The sequence below is a fragment of the Culex pipiens genome, chromosome 2 (genome assembly GCF_016801865.2).
Source record: "Culex pipiens pallens isolate TS chromosome 2, TS_CPP_V2, whole genome shotgun sequence".
Taxonomy (NCBI): Eukaryota; Metazoa; Arthropoda; class Insecta; order Diptera; family Culicidae; genus Culex; species Culex pipiens.
Genome location: NC_068938.1, coordinates 120680821 through 120693284, shown reverse-complemented (window position 1 = coordinate 120693284; position 12464 = coordinate 120680821).

Here is a 12464-nt window from a genome sequence, read left to right as displayed (position 1 = left end):
GAATCGCCGCGGGTTGTGAGTACGTTCTATGGCCGAGGGAGTGTGTGTTCGATAGGCCTGTGGCCTTCGGGAGCCGCGATATATTGTGGTTAAGTGATTGCTTCTGTTTTGGTGGCTGGGGGCGAAGAAAAAGTTCCGCTCAGTGTAGGCGGATGCAAGGAATGTTCAGGCCAAGCAGCTGCCCCCAGAAGAGGAATCCTCTTGCCCTCAAAGTCACTTGGCCTCCTTCCTCCTCCTCCTCCTGCAGGTGCTGTCTTGACACGGATCAACGCCGGAACGATTTCGGCGGATTTTGATTGGACACGGGAGTTCTCGGTGAAGGAAAACACAGCTAGTTAAGTTTGTTTTGGTTTTGGTGTCGCGTGATTGGAATCCTGATTTGTGGGGGAACATTGTTTTCGCGAATTCGCGATTGTGTGCGTGTGTGTTTGTTTACGTTTGACGCATTCTTGGTGAACGGGTGATTACAACTGTATGAAACTTCCTTTGTGTTTCCGGAGGGGGTGAGCGAGAGAAAAACTGACAAATCCGCGTTGGTGCTGGCTGCGGCCTGCGATTGTTCAAGTGACTGTGCTTTGGGGTTTGTTTACGTTTTTAATTGATTATTGTGAGTGTGTGGCAGGGGCAGGGATGTGACAATGTGACATTGCTTCTATCCTTTAGGGGTGTCCGTGACAGAAGGAAGAACCTTTATCTGGTTATTTCGGAGGAGGTAATCTATTGGGCGACTCGCGAGCAGTTTCCCGGTGAAGGTGGAGAGTGGAGTCCATCTGAATCGATGGTACATGCTGCTTCTAAATACTTAGTAGGAAGAAGTATTTCAACGATTTTTTGACTCAGATAAGTATTATTTGCTTTCCTTTTCTATTTTTTTTTATAATATCATGTTGGATTATTTGATAAAAAAAAACCCTGGACATTCTGTTTTAGAATTGATACTTTGTGTTTTGTTTTCTTTAACAGGACGACAACCTGGGCATGTTTCGGGACATTCAGCATCTGGCATTTTGTTCAATTAGACAAATTAGATGCGATGCAATCATGCTTTGGTTGGATGGATTGGAAGAGGATTAACCAGGTATGTACGAAAAATATTATTTTAAGGTGAACCTATCACTGTTCGAACTTCATTTTGTAAATTTTGCGAATATATTTTTTTTCAAACCAAATCAATGTAGTCATAAATTTTATATTAATTGAATTTTCACCAAGATATATTTATCACAGATGGCTTCAATAATCTTTTTCTGGGAAGTCACTAGAATATTTTGTGCGAATTATTGTTTAAATATGTTTTAAAGACGTTCTCGTGAAGAGATTTTTTTTTATTTAACGTTGTTGCCGTATTATATTGGTATAGTAGTTGTCCTAAGCTGAGATGAGGAGTACCTTTAAAAACTGTTTAATTCAAAGAAAGATTTTGGTTTTGAGCGAATAATTCAACTGAAGAAAGAACATCATCTTTCTTCAATATTTGATTTGCTTTTATTATTTCAGTGTTTTAAAGAATTTGGGCATGAATTGTTTTTAAGTTTATAAATTGTTTTTTTTAGAAGTAGATTATGTTAAAGTCAATGTAACTTTTTCCAACAAAAAGTTGTTAATATTACATTGAAAAACTGATGATTTATGTAACTTGCAATATCAAATAAAGTGAAATTTTATTTAAATATTTAATGAACCTCTTTAAATATTTTTTACATTTAAAAATATTGTTGACTTTCAGTACATCATTTTAATAACAGATTGATTGAAAGTTATTAACAAAAACCTTCAAAAAATAGATAAGACTGGTATCCCATAAAAAATACACATTGTTACTGAGTTTTGTGGCATTAATATAAAATGAATATTAATGGCAAAAACTCAATATATAAATCGATTCAATTTAAATATCAATGTTGATAATTAATTCAATTTATACGCAATGTTTTTTTCACAGTACGCTTTCACTGTACGCGCACGCTCTCTCTCTCTTTTCGCTTTTCTCCCACTTGCTGCTTACACTCGCACACACGGCGAAATGTCAAAACAGGAATCAAAACAAACCGGTGCTGTGGTTTTTTGTTTCGTAAATCGGGAAAAAGTGCATTTTTGGTGCATTATGTGTCGATAGTCGTATGTATTTGTGTTTGTTTATGTGTAGTGAGTGAGGGGAAAGTGGAGGTTGTCGTTTTACCGCGGAAAAGAACGATTTGTAGCGAGAATCTTGTGTGTTTTTGCGTCACCATTTTGGTGCATTAGAAGAAGGAAAACTAAGTAGATTCACCACCGCCAGAGTTGGCCACCGATGGAAACTGAGGCTTCAATTCGGTGCGGAGTGAACCCGGCAGGCTGTGCTGTTTTTGTTTATGTGTTTTATGTCGGTAATTGCGTGTGTATTAGTTTGTTTATGTGGGGGATGTGGTTTGCAAAAGAATTTGGAGGAGGTTTTTTCGCGATCGACTTTTGCACCTGTCACAGAAGAAGTCAGAAGAGGAATCCTCGTTGCCGGTATGGCCACCATCATTCAGCTTTACGGAAGCTCTACAATCTCCAGATTCTTCCTGTGGCAGACGGTGCTAGTTTTGCCTGTTGACAGATGCATCTCGCGGAAGAGGAGCTTTGCAGTCGCAAGGTATTATTTATTTATCACAGCCCCCAATGTTTTTGTTCTGCTGCAGCTTGTCCCCTCCGTCAAAAGCCCGGTTCAAACATTTTTTTTTATTTTCAGCCTCTGAAGGAGGAGGAGGCAAAACGGTGCAATCTAATAAGCAGCTGCGTTTTGTAACTGTCTCCAGCGGGGCGGGTCCTACCTATTTAGCAGCACCATCTTCCACCGGAAGATTTTGGGGCCTCCATCGTTCCGGTAGCCATCATTTGCATTGGGCAAATCCGGTCATTTCGACAACGGAATTCTCGTTTTTATTCAGATAAGTATTGTTTACTTTCATTTTGTAGAAGTTACATTTAATAATCATTGTAAAGGTGGAGTATCTTTACAAAAATGATTTACATTTTCATTTTAGAATTGATACTTTGTGTTCTCTTCTCTTTCACAGGACAGCAATTTCTGGACAACCATCATCATATCATAGTATTCATCATAGGGAATTGATTGGATGGATTTAGAGATCATTTACAAGGTATGTTAAAAAATATTGTTATGTGAACATATCACTTTTTATCAATTGGATATTCAGTACATGTCAATTCCCGTTTTTTTTTAAAGATAATGAATCTTAATTGAAAACATTCATGGTGTTAATTTTTGAGATATTACCCTTAAAACTACTTTTGAGAAAAACTTCTTGCAAATTGTAATTTATTTAGTCACACCGTCTTTGATACAAAAAATATCCACAGACTGAATTTAATCTATACCCTTAATTCTAATTTTAAAGCTAAGTTTGGACATTCCGTTGGTAAATTTGACACAGACAGAATTAAAACATTTACAACATTCATAAAAAGGGTTAAAATAACTTCTCCAGCCATCGTTCGGGATTCTAAAGAGAACATCACCTCTCCGATTTCTCTCTGGAGCTTGCGGCGGAAGCAAAGCTATTAGTGCCTCGCAGTCCGAGTTTCTGTTCACTACGTCGAATAAGAAAAGACGCCTGAGGAATGAAACCCGCAAAGAGAGCTTTTCCATCCTCAGAAATTGGAGTCTCTCTTCGTAGTGAGCCTGTCTCACTGGGTGGTTGGAGGGAAGTTTGCGGATAATCATCCTCGTTGCGGTTCTTTGCACTCTTTCGTACAAGTTTGCATCTCCAATCAGCCTGGGGGCCCAAATTTGTACGCCATACTCTAGTATGCTGCGGACTAGGGTCAAGTACAAACACTTGATCGCTTGAAAATCCTTGAACTCCTGGGTGTTCCGAGAAATAAATCCCAATGTAGTCCTTGCCTTCGCTACTGTCGCCGAGAGATGTTCCTTGAAAGTCAGCTTCTTGTCGACTATAATGCCGAGATCCTTAATCGACTCGACACGTTCCAGCTCCTTCCCGTCGGAAAGGTAACGATAGAGGATGGGAGAGTTTCCACGATAAAACGACAGGACCTTGCATTTGCTAGCGTTGACCTGCATTCCGTTTGCGCTGCACCACTCGATCATTGCACTTAGGTCATCTTGGAGTTCTGCGCAGTCTTTGGTGTTGTAGACTTCTCGATAAAACTTCAAATCATCGGCAAACATAACTTTCTCCGTCTTGATGACTTCGCACACGTCGTTTATAAACAGGTTAAATAGAATCGGACCTAGATGGCTACCCTGGGGGACTCCTGATGTAACCGAGAAAAGCTTGGAGCAGGAGCGACCATGTTTGACGTATGCCTTCCGGTTCTCCAGGTAAGAAGACAACCACGTCAATAACCAGTCAGGCAGACCAAGCTTGGCCAGTTTACTGATGATGATCTTATGCGGCAGCCGATCAAACGCTTTTGCAAAGTCGATATAGATTGAATCAACTTGGGTCCGGTTTCCTAGGGCTTTGCTAACATATGGAACGTAGACCATCAGGTTGGAGAGAGTAGATCTGGCCTTCCTAAAGCCGTGCTGGTAGTCAGACAATATGGGATTTGTTGCCTCCTTCATCGCATTCAGCACCAACAGTTCTAACAGTTTCGCCAGGCTACTCAGTATAGAAACACCACGATAGTTTTCCACGTTATGTAAATTTCCGCTTTTATGAATGGGGACTATGGCTGCAGTTTTCCACACAGAAGGGAAAATGCCGGTTTGAAGCGAAAGGTTGAACAAGATGCTTACAGGATGGGCAAGCGATCCGGCACAAGACTTTAGGAACAAGGGCGACAACCTGTCTGGACCGGGTCCTTTCTTGGTGTTGACCTGCGAAAGTGCTCTCAACACGTCCTGTCGTGTAAGACGAGGCTGCAGTATAGTCAGGTCCTGTGGTCTGACGAATCTGAGATGATGATCAGAGACAGGATCCTCGTGCTGAACAAAGGTGGTTTTGAAGATTAATTCTCGGTTAATTCTCGCTTACTTTTTAAAAAGGTCCTATGTAAATAGGAAACCCATGGCGCATTGGTGGTTTTGAAAAAGTAATCTAGAATTATTTATTGGCAAAAATAAAAAGGAATCTAAAATATGCAATTTAGCATTTCAAAAAGACGATTACACCAGCTGTATGATTAACGCTTGTTTCATTCGTATTCAGTCTTACTTTCGTTTTGCAAAATCATCTTCAATCAAAATCATCTGGTTTATGGTACCCATGCTTATAAATGTTAACCCCAAATCAAACAAAACACTCAATTTTATGTAAATAAGTTAGACTCTAGTACATTTATATATTTTCAGAAAAAAACACCAATATATCACTTGTTTTCATAGTTCTTTTATGTTTTCAGATGACAGTTTTTGACATAAAAAAAAACTTCTTCTGACTTTTTTTTTGTAAACAGTGCATTGGGCTTACACCCTTACCAAAAATCATGATTTTCTGATTTCAATATCCCACTTTTCATACGATTTTTTGAGTTCAGGTACTAAAACCATAAAAATGTTTAATCGTATGAAAAGTGGGATATTGAACTCAGAAAATCATGTTTTTTGGTAAGGGTGTACTCAGTTCAGATAGCGCGATGCACTTTTACTTAAAAAATAAGCCCTTTTAAGTTTTCTGTCGAAAAATACCATCAAAAAATAAAAATTTATCATGGGAAGTTGCGAATTATGGATTTGTTAGATTTCTTCACAAATCACAACTTTTCATGATACATTAATGTTTCTGGATGATAATTTTACGAACAGTTTTTTTCAGGCAAAAACCTGAACCTGTCATGATTTTTTTATGTTTCTGGATGATATTTTTTCGCACCAATTTTTTCAGGAAAAAGCAGAATTGGCCATGATTATTTCATGTTCCTGGATGATATTTTTCGGTACCATGACATGATATTTTGAAGTTCAAAATGTCAACTTGGTTTGATATTTTTTTGATGTTTCGTAGAGTAACTCATGTTACATTTTATGTTTCTACATCTCTTAAGTCAAGCGTTCTGGAAACATGTCATCTTCATGTTTTTGGCAACATGACAAGTTTACCGTAAGATGTAATTTTCTGATCGGGCGCATCATGGGACGAACAAAAAAATAACTTGAGTTGTTTTTGTGAACATGGCATGATTTTTGTTTGTTCCAAAAACTAAAAAAATTGCCGCCGAATTTCATGATACTTTTTATGTTCCTAGACAGTGGATCATCAAATGTTTTATTTTCATTTCTATTTGATATTTTTGGACTTAGCAGAATTTCGAAAATTTATTTATTTGGGACTTTGAAAAAAATTCGACCCGTCTATCATGAGATGATATTTTGATGTTTGATCAAGTTTTCGCTGGACTTAGAAAAATTTCGAAAGCCAAATTATTTTGGGACTTAGAAAAAATTCGACCTCTCCATCAAGAGATGATATTTTCTAGTTTTATCTTGTTTTCGCTGGACTTAGCAGAATTTCGAATGCCCAATTATTTTGGGACTTAGAAAAAAAAACCGACCTGTCAATTATGAGATGATACAATTATTTTTCATCATGTTTTCGTTGGTGTTCGGTCTACACCCGAATGTTCTGCAGTTGCGCGATTCTACCCAACTTCGCGCATACTGTTTTCAGCGTGCAACCGACGCAACGCTGCCAACTTGACAGTGACGAAAGAGGAGGACAGAAAACTGCGCGCGTCGACGAGCAGGAAAGCGCGCGCTGTCAAACCTTTTGACACTGGCCTCGTGGATCGCGCTCGGTGAAGACGTTCTGCAACTACTTTTATCTAAATAAATAGTTTTAGTTTAGTTTAGTGAAAGTCAGTGCATTTTTCTTCCCTGGAATCGTTCCCTCCCAACAAATTTACAGTCCACTAATTCCGCCGTCATAATTCCACCGCCGACCGAGTTCCGGCGGCAACATTGGTCCAATCGAACCGGATGGCCGAGTGATTGGACGGTTCCAGTGACTAGGAAAAAGAAGAAGAACTGGCAAGGCAAACCGGCCTCTGCCACGGAACGTTCATGATCCGCGAGTGACATCGTTCGAGGCAAACCGGCCTGCGAACTCGGACACTTCCGCTGAGGCAAACCGGTCTCAGAACCTGGAACGTTCCGGATCGCGTGTGAGGTTCGAAGCAAACCGGCTTCAGAACCTGTTCCGCGAGTGTCAAAGTTCGAGGCAAACCGGCCTGCGAACTCGATCTTCCGAAGCAAACCGGCTTCGGAACCGTGGCGCGTGTGAAAGGGTGAGGCAAACCGGCCAAAAACCCCCAACCGCGCCGGAGGAAGAGGCAAACCGGCCTCCTAATCCGCGCGAGTTGAAAGATTCCGGCACAAACCAGCCCGGATCTACCGCAAAAAGTGAACACGCGGCCTCCGGAAGTGACTCCGGCCGTAACCCGTGACACCAGCAACCCTGCTGCTGTTTCACGTTGTGTGTGTGTATGTGTGTGTGCTCTCGTGGTGAGCAAGAAAAAGAAAACCTGCCGCTGAACAGAATCAGCCAGAAGTGACACAGTGTTGTGCGCGTCGCAAAATCCCGAGTGGCACGGTAGAAGTCGACCGATTCTATCGTGGCCAGGTTGGATCTGCCCCTCAGATCAATCCTCTCTAGGGCAACGAACCCGCCGCTGAAACCTACACCTCGGGCGATGTCGCGCAAACTGTAAACCGTGAAGAACCATCCAGTAAAAAGTGTACTCAAAAATGGCCGAAGAATTTTTGGTGTACAAGTGCGAGCGTGTACATGCGCGAGTCGAGCGAATCCGAGCCCAGGCGAAACATGCATAAGAGAATCCCCAGGAGGCGAACATGCCTCTGATTCGACTGCTCAGGAAAAAGATTAAGGGCACCGTCGATGAGTACGAGGAGCTATACATGGAGCTGATCGACGTGTGTGAACCTGCCGAAACTACCGCGTACGAGAAGAAGCGGAAGGAGTTCCTGAAACTCTTCCGGGAAACGTTTCTGGCGATCCAGTCCATCGAAGTCGCCCTGTTGTACCCACCGGTGGAGTACCAGCCCGTGCTCTACGTGCCTGTCCAGTTTCTGCAACCGCAGGAAACCCGCATCCAGACCGAATCCGCCGTAGCACCAGGCGGCGGGCAGATCAAATGTTCGGTTGCCACGTGCAGCCAGGTCGTGGAGTCGACCTTAAACGAACCAACTAGCAAGGTAGGTGCCCCCGCTATCCCACAACTGCTCGACGTCAACCCCTCGCAAGACGTCCACGATCAAGAAAATCTTCCAGCGGTCTCGGAGAAGCCTTCGCTAAAGGTAGACCCACCGCAAACTGCTACCAGCTCGTGCGAACCCGCCGTGGCTGCTGAATCGGCGCCAAGTCCGACCATGTTGGACAGCCAAGTGACCGTAGCGACGAGTGCCACGACTGCTGCTCAAGCTACTCAGACGGACGAGAAAGGCTCGTCAAGAAACTCCCGTGAATCCACCGCTCACAAGAACCAGGCCGAGGTGTTCCAGGTCGCAACAAGTCCGAGCACCGTCCAGCGTGCCGTTGCGGCAGACATGGAAAATGTCCGGAAGCCAACGAAGACAAAGTCTCGTCCCGAGATCTCTCACCGAGACAACCTGCGAAGCTACAATCGCAGGCCATCGAAAGAGCCAAGCTGCATCGGCTCCATTAAGCAGCAACGCCCACGTGAAAGGAAGTGGCGTTACAAACCACTTAGAGCCCCGGCCTCTCGTACGACATATGCATCTACCAACAGAAACCATCTACCAGATCCAGACTCAAGCATGCAGCATCTCCAGCAAGCCAAGAAACCTCCTGATATTCAGCAACTTCCGGTGTTGTCTGAAGCCTTTCAGCCTTCAGCCGGGGGGAGGATGTTCGGTCTACACCCGAATGTTCTGCAGTTGCGCGATTCTACCCAACTTCGCGCATACTGTTTTCAGCGTGCAACCGACGCAACGCTGCCAACTTGACAGTGACGAAAGAGGAGGACAGAAAACTGCGCGCGTCGACGAGCAGGAAAGCGCGCGCTGTCAAACCTTTTGACACTGGCCTCGTGGATCGCGCTCGGTGAAGACGTTCTGCAACTACTTTTATCTAAATAAATAGTTTTAGTTTAGTTTAGTGAAAGTCAGTGCATTTTTCTTCCCTGGAATCGTTCCCTCCCAACAAATTTACAGTCCACTAATTCCGCCGTCATAATTCCACCGCCGACCGAGTTCCGGCGGCAACAGTTGGACTTAGCAAAATTTTCACTCCTCCACAAAATGCCAGTTTTGTTAATGAAAATGTTTATTGAGTTTTCTTGCACTTTAATTTACTTTAAATACACTAGTTAAACTAATCACATTAAACAGTATTTTACCGCACATAAAATTTCATCGAAAAGTGCAAAAATGAGCCCACGCGCTCGCTCTCTCTCTTCTTTCGTTCACTGCTCGCACGCAACGCGCGAGACATGTCGTGACAGGAATCGGCAATCGGCAGACAGACAGCTTTTGCGTTCGTGGCGGGCTGGTTTGTTTACGTTTCGCGCAGTAGTTTTCCGCGGATAATTGTAGTCCGCGAATCGCCGCGGGTTGTGAGTACGTTCTATGGCCGAGGGAATGTGTGTTCGTTCGTTCCGTGGCGTTCGGGAGCCGCGATATATTGTGGTTAAGTGATTGCTTCTGTTTTGGTGGCTGGGGGTGAAGAAAAAGTTCCGCTCAGTGTTGGCGGATGCAAGGAATGTTCAGGCCAAGCAGCTGCCCCCAGAAGAGGAATCCTCTTGCCCTTAATGTCACTTGGCCTCCTTCCTCCTGCTCCTCCTGCAGGTGCTGTCTTGACACGGATCAACGCCGGAACGATTTCGGTGGATTTGACAGGACACGGGAGTTCTCGGTGAAGGAAAACACCGCTGGTTAAGTTTGTTTTGGTTTTGGTGTCGCATGATTGGAATCCTGATTTGTGGGGGAACATTGTTTTCGCGAATTCGCGATTGTGTGCGTGTGTGTTTGTTTACGTTTGACGTATTCATGGTGAACGGGTGATTACAACTGGATGAAATTTTCTTGGTGTTTCCGGAGGGGGTGAGCGAGAGAAAAACTGACAAATCCGCGTTGGTGCTGGTTGCGGCCTGCGTTTGTTTATGTGACTATGCTTTGGGGTTTGTTTACGTTTTTAATTGATTATTGTGAGTGTGTGGCAGGGGCAGGGACGTGACAATGTGACATTGCTTCTATCCTTTAGGGGTGTCCGTGACAGAAGGAAGAACCTTTCTCTGGTTATTTCAGAGGAGGTAATCTATTGAGCGACTCGCGGGCAGTTTCCCAGTGAAGGTGGAGAGTTGAGTCCATTTGAATCGATGGTACATGCTGGTTCTATATACTTAGCAGGAAGAAGTATTTCAACGATTTTTTGACTCAGATAAGTATTATTTGTTTTCCTGTTCCTTTTTTTATATAATATCATGTTGAATTATTTGATAAAAAATAACCCTGGAAATTCTGTTTGAGAATTGATACTTTGTGTTTTGTTTTCTTCAACAGGACCACAACCTGGGCATGTTTTGGGACATTCAGCATCTGGCGTTTTGTTTAATTAGGCAAATCTGCTGCGATGCAACCGTGCTTTGGTTGAATTGATTTGAAGAGGATTAACCAGGTATGTACGAAAAATATTATTTTAAAGTGAACCTATCACTGTTCGAACTTCATTTTGTTACTTTTGCGCATATATATATATATATATTTTTTTTTCAAACCAAATCAATGTAGTCATAAATTTTATATTAATTGAATTGAAACACCAAGATATATTGATCACAGTTGGCTTCGAAAATCTTTTTCTAGAATATTTTGTGCGAATTATTGTTTTAATATTTTTTAAAGACGTTCTCGTAAAGAGTTTTTTTTTAATTTCACGTTGTTGCAGTATTTTATTGGTATAGTAGTTGTCCTAAACTGAGATGAGGAGTACCTTTAGAAACTGTTTTATTCAAAGAAAGATTTGGGTTTTGTGCGAATAATTCAACTGAAGAAAGAACATAACCTTTCTTCAATATTTGATTTGCTTTTATTATTTCAGTGTTTTAAAGAATTTGGGCATGAATCGTTTTTAAGTTTATAAATTGATTTTTTTAGAAGTAGATTATGTTAAAGTCAATGTAACTTTTTCCAACAAAAAGTTGTTAATATTACATTGAAAAACTGATGATCTATGTAACTTGTAATATCAAATAAAGTGAAATTTTATTTAAATATTTAATGAATCTCTTTAAATATTTTTTACATTTAAAAATATTGTTGAAAAAAAAATATGGTAATATTCATCAGGAAATGGTGACAGATTTTGTGGCAAAATAAATGATTAATTTCACCCCAGAAAATGATGAATTTTAATCAGTTTTTGATGAATATTCATCAGGTTCACATTTTTAAACATTTTTTATGAAGTATTAGTAAAAAAGGTAATATTCAACCTACAAAATTTTCAACATTCCAAAATTCAACTTTTTTTTCTTTGTACATCATTTTAATAACAGATTGATTGAAAGTTATTAACAAAACCTTCAAAAAATAGATAAGACTGGTATCCCTTAAAATATACACATTGTATCTGAGTTTTGTGGCATGCATATAAAATGAATATTAATGGCAAAAACTCAATACATTAATCGATTTAATTTAAAAATCAATTTTGATAATTAATTCAATTTATACGCAATGTTTTTCACAGTACGCTTTCACTGTGCGCGCAAGCTCTCTCTCTTTTCGCTTTTGCTGCTTACGCTCGCACACACGGCGAAATGTCAAAATAGGAATCAAAACAAACCGGTGCTGTGCTTTTTCGTTTCGTAAATCGGAAAAAAGTGCATTTTTGGTGCATTATGTGTCGATAGTCGTATGTATTTGTGTTTGTTTATGTGTAGTGAGTGAGGGGAAAGTGGAGGTTGTCGTTTTACCGCGGAAAAGAACGATTTGTAGCGAGAAACTTGTGTGTTTTTGCGTCACCATTTTGGTGCATTAGAAGAAGGAAAACTAAGTAGATTCACCACCGCCAGAGTGAGCCACCGATGGAAACTGAGGCTTCAATTCGGTGCGGAGTGAACCCGGCAGGCTGTGCTGTTTTTGTTTATGTGTTTTATGTCGGTAATTGCGTGTGTATTAGTTTGTTTATGTGGAAGATGTGGTTTGCAAAAGAATTTGGAGGAGGTTTTTTCGCGATCGACTTTTGCACCTGTCACAGAAGAAGTCAGAAGAAGAATCCTCGTTGCCGGTATGGTCACCAGCATTCAGCTCTACGGAAGCTCTACAATCTCCAGATTCTTCCTGTGGCAGACGGTGCTAGTTTTGCCTGTTGACAGATGCATCTCACGGAAGAGGAGCTTTGCAGTCGCAAGGTTATTTATCTCAGCCCCCAAAGTTTTTGTTCTGCTGCAGCTTGTCCCCACCGTCAAAAGCCCGGTTCAAATATTTTTTTTCAGCCTCTGAAGGAGGAGGAGGAGGCAAAACGGTGCAATCT